This window comes from Ursus americanus, chromosome 9, assembly GCF_024610735.1.
Source record: "Ursus americanus isolate L20-20 chromosome 9, mUrsAme1.1.p, whole genome shotgun sequence".
Lineage (NCBI taxonomy): Eukaryota > Metazoa > Chordata > Mammalia > Carnivora > Ursidae > Ursus > Ursus americanus.
The window spans coordinates 34,106,042-34,126,903 of NC_142135.1; the positions used below are offsets into that span (position 1 = coordinate 34,106,042).

A 20,862-nucleotide genomic window follows, 5' to 3' on the forward strand; every position below is an offset into this window, starting at 1 on the left:
ATGAAGCAAACGAGGAGAGAATCTAAACATCCAATAGTAGTTAAATTGTATCAAATCAATTATGGTACATCATATGATGGATGTACTTTACCAATATTCTTTATCAGATTCAGAAGTTTCTTTCTTACTCCTAGTTTGTTAAAAGTAAATTAGTTCACCTGTACATTGAATTTTATCAAATGTTTTTCTAATCTACTGAGGTGATAGTGATTTTTATCCTTTGATAAAAATTTTGTTCATGGTGATTTACATTAATTGATTTTTTTAATGTTAAGCTACCTTGCATTGCTAAGATAAAACCAACTTGGTCATGATATATTATCCTTTTTGTACTCAGTAAGATGTAGTTTGCTAAATTATAGTCCTGAGACTGGCTAAAAATTTCCTGTCTAGTATTTTCACTCTCAGGAATGGTTTTCAGAATATTAGAATTACTGGCTACTTGAATGTGTGATGAAATCTGACACTAAAACAGTTTGGGTGTGGTGTTTTCTTCGAGGGAAGAATTTTCACCTACTATTTTAATTTCTGGTTTGTTTAGATTTTCTATTTCTTCTTGAGTCAGTTTTGGTAAGTTTGGTTTTGGCTACATATACACATTTCTGTTGGCTTTGTATGCAGGAGGGGAATTTCTGGGTCTTGGAGTAGGTATATGTTCAGCTTTAGCAGACTCTAGCAAAGAGTTTTTTTCAAAATGGTTGCATTAATTTAAAAATTTACATTCATGCAAGAATATCTGATAGTTCCAGTTTTCTGTATTTTTTCCAATACAAGGTATTTTCTGTTTTTGTTTGTTTGATTGGTTGGTTTTTTATTTAAGCTCTACTGGTGGGTATATAGTATCATATTATAGTTTTAATTTGCATTTCCCTGTAGACTAATAAAGTTGAGTGCATTTTCATATGTTAATTGACTGTTATGTATCTTGTTTTATGAAAGTCCTCTTCAAATCTTAAAAAAACTGAGGTGATTATTCTTGTGTTTTGAAAAAAATTGAGTTGTCTTATTGAATTATCTTTCTTACTGAATTGTAGACATTTTTAAAATAATATGTATTCTAGATTTGAGCTTTTGCTAGGATATATGTGTTGTAAATATCTCCTCTTTTTCCTGTGGTGTACCTTTCACTCTTTTTTAATGAACAGTAATTCCTTTTAAATGGTACAAATTATTTTATTTTATTTTGTGGTTGGCACCGTTGAGCCCTCTTTAAGAAATCTTGGCCTTATTCCAAGATCAGAAAGATGTTTTCCATTTCCTTCTCAAGCTATATTATTCTACTTTTACATTTTGATCTATAATACATCTGCAGTTGATTTTATTGTGTATAATGTGAAGTAGAGGGTCAAGATTAATTTTTTCTATGTGGATACACACTTGACCAAGCACCATCCTTTGGCCATAGTACTAGTTATCTATTTATTTATTTTGGGTAGGCTTCCTGAGGGATAATTAACACACAGTAAAATTTACTCTCTTGAAATATATGGTTTGATAAGTTTCAACAAATTTATACAATCATGTAACCACCACCACAGTCACAATGTGGAGTATAGCCAACACCTGGAAGAGTGTTCCTTCATACTAGATCTACTTTCCCTACTTGCAGCCCTTGATAACTATTGATCTGATTTATGTCCCAGAATTTTTCTTTTCTCATAATTTCAGACTTCTTTCACTTAGCATAAAGTTTTTGAGATTCATGAATGTGTTTGCCTATATCAGTAGTTTGTTCTTTTTTATTACTGAGTAGAATTCCACTGTGTGGATGTACCACAATGTATTTATCCATTCACCAATTGATGAACTCTGGGGTGATTTATAGTTTTGGCTATTTGAATAAACTACTGTAATCATTAGTTAATGGGTCTTTTTATAGATCCATGTTTTCATTTTTTGTGGTTAAGTTACTAGCAGTCAGGGGCACCTGGGTGGCACAGCGGTTAAGCATCTGCCTTCAGCTCAGGGCGTGATCCCGGTGTTATAGGATCGAGCCCCACATCAGGCTCCTCCACTATGAGCCTGCTTCTTCCTCTCCCACTCCCCCTGCTTGTGTTCCCTCTCTCGCTGGCTGTCTCTATCCTGTCGAATAAATAAATAAAAAATCTTTAAAAAAAAAAAGTTACTAGCAGTCAGATTATTGGATCATATGGTAAGTATAGCAACTGTATGTTTTAATATTATTTGAGAAAAATCCCTCTGGCTGTTTCAAAAGTAACTATGTCATTTTGTATTCCAGTCAGCAACATATGAAAGTTTTACTTGCTCCACAGCCTCCCAGCACTTGGTATTAATCAGTCTTTGTAATTTTAGCAATATGAGTTGGTATACGGTGGTACCTCATTGTACTTTCATTCTCATTTCCCTAGGGATTAATAATGTTGAACAGCTTTTTGTGTGCTTCTTTACCATCTGTATATCTTCTTTAGGAAGTGTCTGTTCCAATCGTTCAACCATTTTTAAACTTTCCATGTCTCTACTGATTTTTTCCATCTTTCTTGTATTTTATTCTCCTTTTCCATGAGCACCTTTTATATATTAATCATAGCTATTTTAAAATCTCAGTCTGAGTGTTCCAAAATCATCTCTGTCTAGTTGCTCTATCTTGACAATGGGTTGTTTATCCTTAGTTTTAAAAATATGTCATAATTTGGATTGAATGTTGGACACTGCTTATTGAAAAGTAGTAAATAATAAAGTAAATAGTAGTGCTACCCAGAAATGGCACACTCTTCTTTTGTAAGGTGATTGATGGGAGGGGTTGTATTAATCTTATTAGCAGACGACAGGATCAGTAGTTAGTAGGGAGTTAACTAAGGTGGGGTTGGGCTCCTGGTTGCTGGAGTTACCTTCAGCCCAGCCAACTCCAGCATTCTCCAGTGGTGGCCTGTAGTTACCTCATGCTTAGTGTGGCCAGTGTGCCAGAGGGTTTTTCTCATTGTCCAAACTCCATCCTCAGCTTTCAGCAGACCCACCACACCTGCTCCACTGAAGGGATCTCTCTCCATGTTGGTGCTCATCTAGAAGGAGACGTTCTTGCCCTGTGCTCGGTGTAATGCAGTGGCTGTGGTGGTGAGGTTGTCCATTCTTCTGGTCCAGCCTCAGTCTTAGGCAGGCCTGTGTGTCTACACCTCATGACCTGGTCTTTGTCCCTGTTCCTGTTCCTCTTCATGACAGTCAGTCTCTGCCTCATGTCTGTGTCTTGGAGGAAGAGAGCTTCCTGCCCCTCCCTGAGTGGTAGCCGACCTCTTCTTCCTGTCGGTACTGGACTCTGGGTCTGAGAGTTTGTTGTCCTTGCATCAGGGCAGATAGCTTTTGCTTCTGCCCTTCTCAATAATCAGTGGATCTTTGCTTGGATCTTGGGAGTGGGAAGGTTTTCTGGTCCTCTCCCAGTGGTTTAAAGTTCTTAATGTGGAGTAAAGTTGTGGGCAGTGAATGGGTTTCTTGCCTGTGCCCTTCTAAAGGATTACTCTTAGGTCTCTGACCCTGCCCTTAATCCTTCTCAGGAGTAGCGGAGTAACACCGGAAACCTATGGGAAAAGAAGCTTGAGAGAGGCTCCCAAGGATTCCATACTGTCATACTAGCATTCATTAGCCCTTTAGGATTCATTAAGATTTTGGCTGTTTTCTTCTTCCCTGCTTTTATGATGGCCAGTCCCTCCGACAGCACTCCGTCAAAGGTGACAGTCTGTGTGTCCCATCTGTCCTTGGAGATCCGTGCCATTCTCTAACTTAGTTCACCTGGTTGTCTTGTAACCTCAGGTCTCTGACAGGCTCAATACAAGTTATGCTTCTGTTGATTATACGGCTTTTTCTGTGGCTTTCTGTATCTTCGTGGATGCAGAACGATGTTGCAGCTTTTTAAGAGTCACTGGTATTAAAGGAAAATTTGAGTTGTAAATAAAAATGCCAGTCAGAAATGGATAAAAGCCAAATCAAAAGAAGGCAATAAAACCAGAATCCCAAACTTAATGGGAAAACTGAGAGGCTTTAAATTTTCTTCTCTTGGTTGACTCTACTTGCTTGGCATTCTTCTTTTTTCTTTCTCAAGAAGTAACTGCTTACAGTGGCAGGAATCACTCAATAGAATAGCTTGATTCTGAGGGCGGGGGTGAGGGAAGGAGGAAGATCACCTCTCCCTGCCCTCTTTGCCTTCCTGAGAAGGAGAGGAGAAAGGGAGGCCTGGGAAAAGAAAACAAGAAAGAGACAGCAAACAGGCACTGCAGAGGTTCGCAGCTTCTCAGGCAAGGGGTGTGAAGGTCAGTATCCTGAAGAATGGCAGATGTCCACAGTGCCAGGGAGTGCAATATCATGATTCCAGACAAATCTTGATTCCCCAGCATCTCAGGCACAGTCACATCAACTTGCAGCTTGGATATGTTTAACCCTCTGCATCCTTGCTACTCCAAGCATGGTCTGGGGACCAGTAGCAGCAGCAGCACCTGAGAGCTGGTTAGAAATGCAGAATGCAGGTCCCGTTCAGACCCGATGAATCAGAACCTGCATTTTAACAAGATCCGGAGGGATTCTTATGCAGTTGGATCTTTGAGAAGTGGTGTTTTACATAATCGCTGTTTCTTTTCCCCTTTAGCCAACTGTGCTTTTAATAATGAGATTAAAATCCTTCAAAGTCAAAATATTGTGAAGGTAATCCTACCTTAAGAATAAACTGGGACATAGTGCACAAAATTAAGGCATTTAAATGAATTTTCTAGTTAAATTAATTTAATTGAACAATGATCATTGATAGATATGCATACTTAAAGCTTCTTATTTTCAGATTCTTTCTTGAGTTTTGGTTCCTAGCACTCAAAGACCTTGACTCTTGCTTGTAGCAGGGATTTTTCTGTTGCTTCTTCATATAAAGGTATTTCTTAGACCTATGAAGCTGGCCTCAGACAGGCAGTTTGGCCTTCCTTTCCACCTTGGTTTCAGTTTAAGAAACGGGTTCCTGCGTGAACCTTCTATTGATGCTTCAAAACCTGGCCTGAAGGGTTCCAGCAAGGACCCATCCCTCTGTGAAGGTCCTTGCCAAGAGCCCTCAGCTTTCGAATCTTCGCAACTTCGAGTACCTTGTGATGCAACGGTGGGAATGTGCTGCCAGAATTCTAATTTTCTTTATTTTTCCTCAACTTTCAATAAAAGTTAATTTTACATCGATCCCAACTCTTAAGTTGTCCTCTTTCCTTTGATGCTGTAAAAAAGCCAGCCATGCTCCTGGATTATAGTGCCGGCTTCCTTGTGTCTTTCCTTTCACTTTTGTACCCAGGTATTTTAAGGCCTGCCTTTCCTCCCCTTCAGTGGGAGACACGAAGTCAGAGAGTTCTGGTGATATTATTACATTGTTTTAACATATCCTTTTCAGGTGGGACCATCACGTGTGTGTTCTCAGCAGGTAGACCGAGAAGGGCACAAGGTCATGCCTCCTCGCTGAGCCAACCCAGGCAGAGTTGTCTCCGTTGCCCAAGGCCACTAAATTCTGCTTTAACGTCCGTGGTCATCCTTAGCTGCAAGGGAGTCTGGGAAATGGATCTTTGAGTTGGGCATATTGCTGCTGCAGAGGAAATCAGGGTTGGGTTTGCTATGGGTGGCGAACAAAATGCAGACTGCAGACAGGTAGCTAAACATTGGCTTTATTCCCAGGGATGCTGCACTGGAGAAGGAGCTTAAATTATGGTCAGGGTCAGCTGTAATCAGGTCTCCTATTACTTTTGCTGCTGAAATATTCATTAATGGCAAAGAAAAATAAATACTGCTGAGGCCAGAAGTAGAAGGGAGGGTGCCCAGACCTCCGAGTCCTTTCCCTCACTCAGTCTTAGCCACTTGAGAAGTCACTCCCTTGAAGAGGAGTGAAGGGATGCAGCAAAGGGAAGCAATCACCTTCTAGTAGTTTTAAGAAGACAAAGGGTTTTGTTTTATGTGCCCAGGGAAAGGTCCTGGGGAGGAGAGCATGGTGCCCCTCCTTAGAATTGTTATAAACATATGCGTGTGTCTCACACACACACAAACACACACACAATCTTAGTATATATTATTCCGTAGTGTGATGTGGTTGTGTTGTATTTGTTTCTTTATACACTTTTCTTGACTCCTGCTGTTAATGACCTTGTAGTATAGACAGTCATTGGCTATGGGAGTTAAGAAAAGGGAGAATTCGCATGTACTGAAGTTGTGAATTCCTCACAAAGGCGGTGCAGACGAACTGTGTATACACTGTAAAGTGTGGGTAGTGTTGTCCCAGGTAGAGAAGGGTGGTGATTCCTGGCGAATGCAGCATGGGCTGTAGCCAGCAGACTTCTAGCTACTTTGGAAGCACCGTGCAGGATTCTTCATAAGGTCCCCTCCATTGCCACACAGCAACCCACCAACAAACAAACAAGCTGCTGCTACTCCCCTCACCCGCTGGCATGCAGTTAGTTCTGGCCCCTCTTTGCAGCCTTGTCATCCTTGACTCCTACTGTCATGCTGATTTGGAAACCCACAACAAGCCCAGCTCCCTACACAAGGCTCAGCTCAGGCTTGTGAGCTGACAGCTAATTGTTGCTGCTGATTGCTTTGCTGACAGTGCTTTGTGGCTATTTTGGTTTTTCTCGAGCATTCCTTAATTAGAGGAAATGACATCGTGTGCTGTCCAATCAGTCTCTTGTCGGATATTATTACATTTGTAGGAGAATCAGGCAACATTTGGGTTTCTTCCTGACAAGCTGGTATGAGGGTCGTGGCCTGCGGTGCAGTTGGCTTTTGGCAAAGTAGTGACACCCCCGAACCCAGTTCTGAGACAGGTGTGCCACTGGTGTGAGGGAAGAACATTTTACATTTCCAGTGTGGACTCAAAGTACTCGAGGCTCCATGGGGCCCCCTGTTCATGCAACAATGTCACACTGACACTGTACTCATCATAGCGGCTGTTGCCCTGATGGGATGCTGACTCTCTTCTCTCTGCGATGAATTATTTCAGGGTTCCTCTGATATTTACCTTTCTGGTGACATAGAGAGATGCTTCCGTTTTTCCCTGGAGACATACATATATGACCAGAGGATGGCTCCTATTTGGTGAAGTTTTAGAGGTGGTTTGCTATGTAGTATGAGAGAGATAGTAAGTGAGATCTTGCTACATTGCTTTAATTAACAAGAAGAACGAGCTTGTTAGAAACTATTCTGAATTATAAAATAAGTTTGAAGAGCTTTACAACTCTTCACAGAATAACTGAAGTCCACAGAATAACTTTTACTAGCTGTATTTTAAGTAGGACTACCTTCTAAAGCTACTTTGCTGAATGCTTTATTTTGGAATAGCTGTGTTTATTTTCACATAAACCATGTGTGAAAGTTTAAAAAATCAGTTTATCTGTCTAATGAGTATGGACCGTATTTTTTTTCCCTAAGTTTTTTGGTTTTGGTTTTAACTGCTTTGCAACAAGGATTATTAAGCCTGCTAGGATGCCGTCAGGCTTACCAAAACAGCATGAGACACAGTTCCTGCCCTCAAAGAACTTACCTTCTAATTGGGAAACTAACATTCTCCAGTAGTCCTTTCTGCATGGCTTCCTCAAAGCATCTATGTGGTTATGTGGTTTTTCTCCAGGAGTGTTGAGTGTTGGAGCAGAGAACACAGAATACAGGATGACTCCAGGGTTAAAAAGGGAAGAGAACAAAGATACTGAGGGTTCTGTGGAGAGATCATAAGCTTCTCAGATTGTGCCCAGAAGGAAAGGAACCCAAGAGGTCTGTGTGTGTAGGTGGGGAGGGGTGGGAAGGATCACGAAGATGGAGGAAGTGATTAATGGACATGGCTGGTGGGTGGACGCCAAAGACAGAAGGACTCCATGAGGTCACCAGAGATGTAGAGAATGTTAAGGGGCAGGAGAGATAGAGCAAAATGCTACCTATTTCCTGCAAGTCTCTCTTATCTCTTCAACCAAAGGGTAAAAAGGGGCCAGGCCTGATGTTTGTTTTGTGTCTCTTTCAGCTCTTGGTTTACTCTGATGCCCTAGCATGTGCTTCCTAAATATTTCCTGAAGAAATTCAGCTCACTCATGGGTGTTGTGAAGATCATCTGGGGTTAGTGATCTAATTTCTTTCACACATATGGAAATGATTGAGGTGCTCATTGGTTCATGTCTCTGGTGAGCCCCAAAGTGATTCCTGGCATAATCTGCTGGCGTGAGCATGCACACATGCGCTACAGTGAGGAGGAAGTCTCTGTCATCTGATATGTGTTCATTACTGTTGGGTGAAGGGAAAATATGATCACCCGGGAGACAGTCTATGTAGACTTCAGAGAGTCCCACGTGCCAGATGTGATTTTTGCCGCACCGGTAAAGCCAAAAATGGTTTCTTTATATAGGCCAATAGTTTTCATTTTCCTTTTCATTTTTCCGGCTAAGTGCATTTGAAGCTCCACATGAGCAACTTAAATTTCTTTCTGATCTGTTGAGCAGGGGTGCTCAACATTTAACTTCTTCAGTTTATATTTAGTTGAAGCCGTCCTCATGAAAGACTTCCACGACTGAAGTCACAGCAAAAACTAGAGAATAAAATTTTAATTTGGAAGAAAAGCTAAAACTTTACAAGATAATTCCTATACACTCTTGTATATTTTATAATTAACTTCCTGCTCCCTGGGTGCCACGCCCACTGTGAGTTCTTTGCAAGGGTGTCCTACAGTCACGGGGTTACCCAAGTGCCGGTCCAGCGCTGGGACACAGCAGAGGCTCACAACTGTGTTTACCTGTGGCGAATGTGTCAGATGTCCAGTTCAAACACACCCGCAGTGTCTCTAATGCAGATTTTCTTAGATGGCATTGTAATGTTCCTTAACCTGTACCCCAGACACCACAGACTTGATCAGAATCATGCGGTTACCATGGTATCCAGAGAGCCCTTAGAAGCTCATCGACTTCTCCAGGCAGAGAAAAAGATGGTAAACTGCTCGAATAGAACATTTTCTACCTTTAAGCTAAGAATAGACACTATCTTTATCTGAAACAGCAAATCTGATTTTTAAGACTTCTCTCAAGCATAATCTTTTATAAGATATCTGCTGAAAACTGCTCACAGGTTTATATGTGCTAGAACTGACGGTAGCAGATTTTCTTTCATTGCTGATCTGGAAGCTTCTTTTTGAATAAAATAGAAATGTGAATGGCTCTGGCTGAGAAATTCCTTTCAATTTTAGAGAAGAGTCAAAGTAACCGAGCCCTCCTGTTTGTTCAGGGAGAGTGAAGCAAAAATGGGTCTACCATGAATAAAACGGCAGCCCTACTTTCTTCACAGGAGACTTCTCCTCTCTGATGCAGTTCTTTGATGTTAATCTAATTCTCACTAATTGCTAACTCCAAAGCGACAGAGTTTAGATCTTTGAAAGGATTGCTTTTTATAAAATCTTACTGTCTGAAATTTCTGGTTAATGGAAAGGCCACTGAACTACTATCATTTTGCCTTAGAATTAGTGGACAGGGGCTGTTTAAGTCATTAATTTGTATTGCTTGACATTTTTATAACATTTTGCAATGTTCAGAGCACATTTACATCCATTATTATTTGAGCTATGTGACAACCTTTATAAGGCAAAGAGAGATTTTTTTTATTCACTTTTTTTTTTTTGAATGAGGGGATTGAGAGTGAGGAAGATTATGTCTCCTTTAAAATCAGTTCGTACCAGTTCTTCCTGTTTCTAAGTCATGGTGGGCAAAGCGTGAGGATAGGAAGGATGAACCTATAGCTTGTTTGGTACTTATCTGTTTAATTGTCTGTCTTCCTGATTTGACTTTAAGCTCCCTGAAGGTGGAAATTATTTTATTCATTGTTAGATTTCCAGGGCCTACAGTAGTGCCTGGCACATAGTAGGTGCTCAATTAACGTTTTTCTGAATAAACAAGTAATAATAATGGTGACATTTTCACCTCTACCTATCCCACTCCAATGGCATAGAAAATGTTGAATATAAGAATTACAGGCTTCCTAAAATAAATAGTGCTGTGGATAAGTGGGAAGCACAGATCATCAGTCCATCAAAGTAATGGGTGAAGAATACTGAACTGAGCTGTACTCACAGTCTGTTTGGTTGGCCCTGCCCTCTTGGAAACTCTGTTGGGAGAAATAAAAAGGACATGCATTGCAAAAAACCTTGATCTCAGAGGGAGGAGGAAGTGGAAGAACTCTACTGTCACTTTCTTTGTTTGGTTCTATAATTACCTGTACCTTTTCAAGTGTTTTTATGCAAGAAACTAAATACAGAGACTGGTCGAGGGATGAATCATTCTAATTAACTGGGATAGAAGGTGAACTTTGACAAGGCTTCAATTGCCTCTTTTCTTTAAATAGTCAAGTAATTATGCTGTAATTTAGCATCAGTAAACAATTCTTTCCATCCTTATCTCAACCAGAACTAATAGTTTCCAAGTCCTTTAGGGGTGGTGTTTTTTAAGGTTCAGTCCTCGAACCACCTGCTTAAGTACCTGCTGCTGAAATTCTGATTAAGGGGTCTGGTGCAGGGTCTGGGAATCTTCTTCTTCTTCTTCTTCTTCTTCTTCTTCTTCTTCTTCTTCTTCTCCTTCTCCTTCTTCTTCTCCTCCTCCTCCTCCTCCTCCTCCTCCTCCTCCTCCTCCTCCTCCTCCTCCTCCTCCTTCTTCTAATAAATGTGTTACTTTAGAATAATTTTATATTCATAGAAAAGTTGCAAAGGTAGTACAGAAATTTCCTATATTTCCTTCACCTAGCTTCCCCTAATGTTAACCTCTTATATAACCAGAATGTATTTGTCAAAATTAAGAAATTAAATCAGCAATAATGCTAAGCTACAGACTTTATTCCAGTTTCACTAGTTTTTACACTAACATCCTTTTCCTGTTCAACCTAGGACATTCCATATTCCATTTTGTCATCCTACCTCCTTTGTCTCCTTGGATCTGTGATGGTTTTCCAACTTTTCCTCAGATCTGCATTTTTAACCCTGGCGTTCAGAAGCATGTGGTGGGAATGGGTAGGGGGGAAAGGGAATGTGAGTTGGGGGACCTCCCCTTGTCTGAGGAAACCTTGTGCTTTTTGTTCCAAGTCATGCTCCTATTGGTCAGGGACCCAGCAGGAAACAGGAGGCATACTCTGCAGGACTCTGAAGAGAATTGAGCAAAAGTACTATTTACAGAGGCGTAGACAGAATGAAAGAAACAAAGAAGGGATATTAAGACAACCAGGAGTGCTTCATAATGAGAAGCTTCTACTGTCTTTGAGTTAGGGCCACTCAGGTGGAGCAGTAGTCAGGGGTGTGTAGTTGGAGAGCCAGCCACTGCCAGAACTGTGGGATTCCAATGTACAGAGGACATGGAGGAGGGAGAGCCAGGTAGTTATCGTCTCTACCCTGGCCTCCTGCTCGTGCCTCCCACTGGCAGAACTCCACAAGGAGCCAGAAGGCAGGGGATGGGCAGCATAGTTCCTGGGCACGGATGAGGGAAGGTTGGGTGGAGAATGGGTCTGGAGAATGGATTAAGAGAGAGGTGGAGGTGAGAATCAGCACCGTGTGAAGCAAAATGCGGAAGAGAGAGCCTCATTAGTTCATTGTGCCTGAGTTAAATGTCTGCTCGGCTTATTAATTCATAGCTCCTGTGTCATTAGGGGCCTGTAGCTTAATAATAGTAATAAAAAAGGGGATCCAGTAAAAACATTATATTTAGCCTTGGAAACTGTGCAGTTTATCAGCTTGTTGCAAATTTACAAATATCCATTTGGTGGGTTAATGATAATAAAGAGAACAGTAGTCTCCAGCTTAATAAAGAAATATCCAGAGTGAAGAAAAAGAGGAGCCATCTGAGATATAGTCTTAGAATTGATCATGTATTTTTAGTGTCATACCACCTTGTACGATTTGGATAAAACAGTGCTTTAAATTTTTTTTTCTATTTTGTTAAATGGCCCTAGTTTTTGAAAGGCATTATCATCACCCTTTCTACAGTATAGTGAATTGAATTTGGGCACCGAAGGAAAAAGATTCAGACAATGTTCTTTTTCTAATTGCAAAAGAATAGGAATGGAATAAAAGCTCATCTTTTTCAAGCGTCCATGTGACTTATGGAGAATCTCTAGTCTTCGGAACTGGCTTTCCTGGGGTTTATCCAATGGGAATATATTGATGGTGGGGATGAAAGTGTTATATTTTCCCCTCTCATTTCAAAAAAGGAGAAGTTAGAAAGGAGGAGTATTAGCTGTATTTTGCTGGTTTTGACATTAAGCTTGACATTAAATCATTGTTTGCCCAAACAGAAAGCTTGGTGGATGTTTGTTTTGCTTACGCATGTTTTTCACAGATATTGGTCTCCTTTTGTGTTTGCTCGCCATCCTCAGCCAGGACACAAACACTTCTGTATTTATTTTGCACAGTGGTTGCTTTGGGATCTTGGCAGGAAACAGAATTCACCTCAGAGGGTTTGAATGAAGAGAGTTTAATGACGGGGCTGTTGCAGACCTGTGGGCTGTTACAGGAACAAACAAGGGGTGGTTCAGCACCCAGGAACTAACTGCAAAGGGGACGCCATTGCCCAGGCTGAAGGGACAAGAGGAACAAATAGTAGAGTCCAGTGAGGGTTGTAATTATGGAGGAGGGGCCACTCAACAGAAGCCATAGCTGTGAAGGGAGAGAATTCTTGCTAGACACTGTGGTAAAACAGAGAGAGAATAGGGAAAATAGCACCACACTGCTTTCTTCCCACTTTCCCATATTTGACTGGTGTCCCCCATTAATCAAACCCAACAAGAAGCTAGAGGCCCAGGGAGTCTAGGTGATCACAGCCCCTCTACCCCCCACCCCCGGACACGAGAAGTGGGGTATGGTTGGGGGTGCTGTAGAGGGGGGATTGGGAATAACCAACAAAGTGGCCCATTGCCACTGAACCCTCAGGATGATTACTTGTGACATTAGGTCTGGAGAAAATGCAAAGTGGATGCATTAAATTAATGAGCAAATTAATTTTATATAAAGCCACTTTTATCACTTTAAAAACTTACTACTTCTCTAGAGTGTTCTGAATTTTAGCTCATAAAGACTCTGTTTTCTGAAGTTTTCTTAGCCTCACTGTGTGGTGAGAAACATACTGACCTTTACCATAATGTGGAGCCTCATTTTGACCTCCAAGGGCCCTGAGGGAGGGTATCACCATATAGCTCATGTTATTGGTTGTCCCAACTGCCATTTTCAGAGTTAAAAACGGTCATTAAAACAGGTGCAGTAGTTCCCTCTTATCCATGATTTTGCTTTCCGTGGTTTCGGTTATCTGCTGTCAACTGTGGTCCACAGGCTGATGATCTTTCTTCTAAGTATCATCAGGTCAGTAGTAGCCTAAGGGGACATCACCATGCCTGTGTCGTTCATGTCACTTCATCTCATCACATAGACATTTGATCATCTCACATTATCACAAGAAGAAGAATGAGTACAGTAAGATATTTTGGGAGACCACGTTCATGTAACTTTTATTGCAGTGAATTATAATTGTTCTATTTTATTATTAGTTATTGTTGCTAATCTCTTACTGTGCCCAGTTTATAAATTAAACTTCATCATAGGTATGTATGTGTAGGAAAAAACATGGTATACCTAGGGTTTGGTACTATCTGCAGTTTCACGCATCCACTGGGGGTCTTGGAACATAGTCCCAACAGATAAAGGGAGACTACTATATGCTTTTATTGTTTTAATGGGTTGTTTCTGTTGAAGCTAAATGTAATTGCCAAATAATCATTTCCAGTTGTTCATTGATTATTTGTGCATGAATTATTTAATGAGAATAGACCCAGGTAACCAAGTGGCAGAAAGGCTCATTTTTTGGGAAAGACATTCACTCTAGCCCATACACCTAGTTGGAGATTAGTTGAAAATAAAAGCAAAGTAGCAAAGCCATCTTAAAAGCTTCTGACAACTTGAACCAAACCTGGTCCCGGGATCATTTAAGAATTTTTTCTAGGAGGCTCAGAGAAAGAGAGCTGAAAATAGACTGGTTGCAGCAATTTCAGAAAAAGGACCTGAAAATGTTTTCTTTAGCTGAGGGTTTTTGGTGAGTGACAAGTCAGCAGTGCCCAGAAAATTGCATTATTGGGAAAAGAAATTCATATTTGATTTTCCTTTTCCTTGTGGGCTATTTCTCTTTAATGCTTTATATCTTCAATCTTCAAATGTGATGCAGTGAAAGCGTATCAGTCTCCCTTATTTTCCGTAATAATTTTTTCTATGTAACCCCACTTTTTCTTTCCAAATTTGTGATGGATTCTTGGCAGGGCTACCTTCATCTAAAAGGGTCCAGAAAAAAATAAAATCATGCTCTTTGAAAATAGTATTCACTTATATAAGTTAGTTAGTTTACAGTATCAGTCTCAATTGTGTTTCCTGTTTCCTTAGCTTCGAACAATGTCTGGCCTGCCTTTGTCTTCAGCCACAGTGGCTGATCTGTTTGTATCATGAAAATGTTAAGGAAAAAGGTTAAAAAAAAAAATCTATAAGCTATTCTTCTAGTAGTCGATTGGCTTAAAGTTCAAGGGTTTTTCATAGCTTAAATGAGTTTAATTGCAATTTTGAGCAAAACTAAAGGAAAAAAAATCTGTCGATCATGCCTGATGACAAAGGGAATGTCATCACTTTGAGTAGCTAGAATCAATAAGCTGCTGATAGTTACTCTAAGTGGATACAAAGACCTCATTTGCCCTTATTGATCTGACCTGCGCAGGGTGTTAGAGCAGGTAGGAAGTGGTTAGTGCAAGGCTGTGCTACTTACTCTAACTTAAGAACCTGAACCCGTAGTAACGGGCATTCGCGCAGGTATCAAGATCACTTCTGTTCTTGCAGCTATTTCTGTCTCTGTCAGGATCGTTTTCCAGTGATCCCGTGGTGGTCAACATTGATGCATCTTTCTTTAACTCTGGTGCCTTCCACGCTCCCTCAAAATCAGTTAGTCACCATGGTGCTAGCTTTGCAGAAGAGATTCATTTCCTTTCCACTGTTATCTCAATAGGCAAGGACCTTCCTAATGGCCTGGTTATTGAGATAACCTCCTGCAAGGCTGCCAGCTCATAGTATTAACTTGCTCCTAGAAAGGAAGTGTCCTAGACCATCATATTTATCAGGATCTGCCTCTGCTCAGAAACTCTCAGCCAGTTATCACCTACAGAGTAAAATGCCTGTCAGTAACCAATGAATGAATTTCCACGAGCAACCGCTGTGGGCAAGGCCCTGTGTCCAGTGCTGTAGGAACACACACCATGTCCACTTGCCTGTTCACCTTGTGTCCTTGATTAGTTTATCATTTCCTATCGAGCAGGGATTATACTGATGTGTATAAGAGCACAGCAGCAACACTGGCTTCTAATCAGTGTTCCTGATTACGTATTTTCAGCCTAGGATGGCTCTTGAAGATTCGCAGCTTGAAAAATTATACACGCAGTCCCCTTAAGGCTGCTTGATGTGGCTCCTAATATTTTTGAAACTCTCTGTTTACAATTATCTTCTGAACTCTTAAGTTATAAAAGCAAGAGTCTCATTACTGCATTCTTTTGTTCAAGACACAATTTACGGAATGCCTGCTTCGTACCAGGTGCTGTGCCAAGTCCTTGGCATGCTAAGCTATGTTGAAGTCCACCAAACAAAGATTACCAGGGACACACCATAGTCAAACAAACTTAGGTTTATTAGCTTGAGGCTGCAAGGGGGAGCACATACCATGGAGGGTTTGGGGGCATTTCAATAGGGTGGAGATGGAGTTTAGGGAAGAATATCCACAGAGTTTGTAAAACTGGAGTTAGTCACAGAATGGTCTTGGCTAGAGATTGGTCAGAATTTATAAAGTACGAAGTTGCTGAAACAGTCCATGGTCTTTAGGACATATGACTTCGTGTGGAATTATTCTTAGACTAGTTTGTCTGTGGTCTGATGTAGAACACCATGGGTCTGAATGAGCTGGTGTTAAAGAGTCTGAACTTAGTTTGCTTGCATGTCATGGTTTGGTACAATTTTTCTGTTTTCGTGAGTCATAGTACAATTTTGCAAGTTGTGGTTTCTGTTTCAATTTTCAACCCCCCCCCCCCACATCCTATGGCCAGCAGAACTACTTTTCCCCTTTTTCAGAAGAATAATGACAAAGTTCTTGTCCTCAAAGTGTTCTCAGCCTAGGCTATTATAATATAATTTGATATGTTCCGTAATAGAGGTACAAAGAAGGTGTTACGGAGTTCAAAAGAAATAACTTTAAGAAAAAACTACTGTTTTGTTGAAATCCTAACATATACCGAGCTCCACATATATTACATACAAGGCAAGTTACATACATTATATTATTTAATCCTCAGAAACCATATGAAATTGGTGCTACTTTTCTTATCCTCATTTAAAGGCAAGAAATTGAGATATGAAGAGGTTAAATAACCAACTCAAGCTGATTACCCAGCTAAGAGATGATAGATCTCAGAGTTTATTAGACAAACATTTGCTAGATACTGTTCTAGGCGCTCTACATAATCTCCTAAATAGACCTTTGAAGTAGCTCCTGCTCTTTATTTTATTTCACTAACGAGGCAGCTGAGGATTGGCAAGGGAAGTAACTCATCTAAGGTCACAACTGTGACCGTGTCATAGAGGCGGGGTTCAGACCTGGGCAGCTTACTCCCTGGTCCATGCACATCGCTGCCTTGTCTGCTGCTTTTCTGGAGTCCTTGTCTGGCTTCTCACCTCTGTGTTATTTTTTTTTTTAAGATTCTATTTAAATTTAAATTAGTTAACATATAGTGTATTATTAGTTTCAAGGGTAGTATTTAGTGATTTACCAGTTGCATATTACACCCAGTGCTCATTACATCAAGTGCCCTCCTTAATCCCCATCACCCAATCCCCATCCCTTCCCCCACCCCCCTCCCCTCCAGCAACTCTCAGTTTGTTCCCTATAGTAAAGAGCCTCTTATGGTTTGCCTCCTTCTTTGTTTTTATCTTATTTTATTTTTCTTTCCTTTCCCCTCTGTTCTTCAGTTTTGTTTCTTAAATTCCACATATGAGTGAAATCTTATGGTATTTGTCTTTTTCTGGCTGACTTATTTTACTTAGCATAGTACATTCTAGTTTTATCCACGTCATTGCAAAAGGCAAGATTTCATTCTTTTTGACGGCTGAGTGATATTCTATTATATATATATATATATATATATATATATATATATATATATATATATATATATATAAAACCACATCTTCTTTATCCATTCATCAGTTAATGGACATCTGGGCTCTTTCCATGTTTTGGCTATTGTGAACACTGCTGATATAAATGCGGGGGTGCATGTGGCCTTTGAATCACTATTTTTGTATCCTTTGGATAAATACCTAGTAGTGCAATTTCTGGGTCATAGGGTAGTTCTGTTTTTAACTTCTTGAGGAACCTCCATACTGTTTTCCACAGTGGCTGCACCAGTTAGCATTTCCATCAACAGTGTAAGAGGGGTCCCCTTTCTCCATATCTTTACCAACATCCGTTATTTCCTAAGTTGTTAATTTTAGCCATTCTGACCAGTGTGAGGTGGTATCTCATTGTGGTTTTGATTTGTATTTCCTTGATGATGAGTGATGTTGAGCATTTTTTCATGTGTCTGTTAGCCATTTGTATGTCTTTTTTGGAGAAATGTCTGTTCATATCTTCTGCCCATTTATTGACTGGATTTTTTGTTTTTTGGGTGTTGAGTTTGATAAGTTCTTTATAGAGTTTGGATACTAGCCCTTTATGTGATATGTCATTTGCAAATATCTCCTCCCATTCTGTAGTTTGCCTTTTATTTTTGTTGATTGTTTTCTTTGCTGTGCAGAAGCTTTTTATCTTGATGAAGTCCCAATAGTTCATTTTTGATTTGGTTTCCCTGCCTCTGGAGACATGTCTAGTAAAAAGTTGCTGCAGCCAAGGTCAAAGAGTCCGTTGCTTATGTTCTCCTCTAGGATTTCGATGGTTTCGTATCTCACATTTTGATCTTTCATCCATTTTGAACTGATTTTTGTGTATGGTGTAAGAAAGTGGTCCAGTTTCATTTTTCTGGATTTTGCTGTCCAGTTTTCCCAACACCATTTGTTGAAGAGACAGCATTTTTCACAGAGCTGGAACAAATAATTCTGAAATTTGTATGGAACTAGAAAAGACCCCAAATAGCCAAAGTAATGTTGAAAAAGAAAACCAAAGCTAGAAGCATCAGAATTCTGGACTTCAAGCTGTATTACAAAGCTGTAGTCATCAAGAGATTATGGTACTGGCACAAAAACAGACACATTGATCAATGGAACAGAATAGAGAACCCAGAAATGGACCCTCAGGTAGAGGGACAAATCAGGAAAGAATATTAGACAAAGCAGGAAAGAATATTCAATCACCTCTGTGTTCTTAACCGCTGATAGAAGGGTTGACATGGCTGGGATGTGGTGGTTAAGTGGGATGTTTCTGGATGGACTAGGGAAAAAAGGCTGTGCCATGCCATTTAGGAGGAGTAGCCTGCACAGAACTCTGGGAGCAGGAAAGGCTCTACTTGTTCAGGGAATGAGGAACCTTGAGTGCATAGGATGGGGGAGTGGTAGAAACAGATAGAGCTGGGCACATGTATTGGGACCAGGTTGGGACTTGACGGTCGTTCCTTTGGCCTATGTTTGGCCAAAAAGGTGCTCCTCTTCTCAATACTGCACTTGGCTCTGAATGACCATTCTGGTCATAATGCATCTGCAAAGAGATTTGTCATTACTGAAGATACTCATGCTGGCGACATGGGATTCCAAAGGAGAAGTTCCAGAAATGTATTAAGCAAAGGAAACTTTAGGGGGAAAAATTGCTGCCTAGAGATACCTTGAGATGATTGCTTTGAAGAGCATAATATTCGTTTGAATGTCTATGTCCTTGTAAGTGAACAAAAAAATACGTCATCACTTTCAATTAATCCAGAGTCCTTGATAGCAGCTTTTATTTATGGAGTTTGGGGAGTTGGCATGCATTTAATCTTTATCTCAGTCCCATAAGGTAGGTATGTCCCAACTGTATAGAAGAGGAAACTGAGGCTCAGAGGACTCATGGGACAAGTCACACCATGGGAGGTGGTAGAACCAAGATTTCAACCTGGTTTGTCTCATTCTAGAGCCCGTACTACCATACAGCCTCCAGAAGTCTGTGTCCTTTCAGCTTGTGGAAGTGCAAGCAGTCAAGAGTTAGTAGACAAGAGAGCAAAGAGCAACGAGGGGACCATGAGGAAGGGACTTAGAAAAGCTTCAGTTATCCCTTTCCCATTCTGTATCAGACCTGCCCCTTTTTGCATGCATCACTGAGATTTATTAGTTTGTAATAGTATCATCACTCAGTGTTACTCCTTGGACACCAAGAGGTAGTCCAAAAAGCTGAGGCTGAAATTCTGGCCTTCCTTGGGCAATGGAGACCCCTCAGGCTTGCTGGGACATGAGTTCATCAGCCAATTAGTAGATACATTTGTATTGACCTTTCTTAAGAGGAAGTGATTTCTAGAGGTTTGCTTATTTAGCTAATGACAAGTGCCCTCATTAGGAGTGTGGGCACAGAAAGATCTTTGCTGAATGTGGACAAGTGATGATCTTTGTTAATTTTGGTACTCCAGTTCTTCACAGCATCAGGGAAAAAGTGGTAGCAGTAGCTAATGAGCTTGGACTACGCATTCTGGAAACGAAAGGCATGATTTGTTACCATTTTCTCTATAGAGTATGCTTGTGGATTAATTGTATTAATTAGTTGACTTAACCTAAGAATGACCTCAGCCCTTTGGCCTAATGTTTGTCCCTACCAGAGGCAATGGTAGATAGCATCGCCAATGAGGAACTGAGCTGGAGTTACGCCATCAGAGTCTGAATCCTGATGCTTGGTATCTTGGGCAAGTTACTTAAACTTTCTGCACCTCAGTTTCTTCATTTCTAAAATGGGACTAATAAGAGTACCTACCTCAAAGGGTTATTTTGCAGATCAAGCAAGAAAATCCTTGAAAATTGCTCAGCATGACTCAGTTCATAATAAGGACTCAGTAAATGATAAGAAAAGCAAATACTGAGTGAGCACTTGTTCTGTACCAAACCTGGACATGGTTGTGCACTGCACAACTCCCAGGGGAGCCTTCCACATAGACATGGGAATGTCATCCTCAGTGTCACGCAACGTAATGGTGCTGTGCCAGGACCCGCCCTGGGCACTTTACATGTTTTATAACTCTTTAATCCTTATGACAGGTGGTTATTAATCCTGTTTAGACACAGTTGAGAATTATCTTGCCCAAGTTTAGCTAGCTGATAAGCGGCAAGGCTGGGATGTTGGCCATTCATATTATTATGGTATAGAGCAGCGTGGTTGACAACCACAAAATGGAACGATGATCTCCTTGGTAGCTTGGTGTTCTTCATCAACCCATAATGCATTGGTTATCCTTATGTCTTTCGGTATGTTTGGAATTAGTGGAAATTCATTAATTCACTTGACCTTGGGAAAAGGTTATATGACTTTCCTTATCATAATTCAATTATATATGATTAAGGTTGAGGGAGGGAGGAAGTGGGGGAGAAAGAGAAAGAAAGAACAAGCCCATTGAACATTTGCATAATAGCAGCAATCCTATCTACCCTCCATCAGGATAGGTCACAGCCCATGCTCTTTGATCAGATGTCTTCACTTCTCACATGACTTCCATGGTGTGAGCATCTTGCCACATGTAGTTTTAATAATGTACTTTTCATACAACATGGCCCCAAAATGAAGCCAGGTAGTTCAGCTGGCACACAACCAACGAAACAGAGGTTTACTCTAGTGCCAGAACAAAACCCAGCTGTGCTGAAGTTTTTGACGAATGGTATGGCAAGGT

General features: G+C 40.6%; 1 protein-coding gene across 15 annotated transcripts in view; it reads left to right on the forward strand.

Annotated features, from left to right (window-relative positions):
• Nucleotides 1–20,862, forward strand: part of NCALD (neurocalcin delta) — a 431,866-nt gene that overhangs the window by 161,115 nt on the left and 249,889 nt on the right. For 2 of the 15 annotated variants that reach the window (XM_087864694.1, XM_087864695.1), the window contains one exon: nt 542–570. The exons of 11 other annotated variants lie outside the window; for them this stretch is intronic. The gene's annotated coding sequence lies outside the window, so the exon portion shown is untranslated. Of the gene's footprint in view, nt 1–541; nt 571–7,969; nt 8,062–20,862 lie in introns of all 15 variants that reach the window. 2 more of the 15 variants (XM_087864693.1, XM_045805846.2) reach the window with 1 other exon arrangement.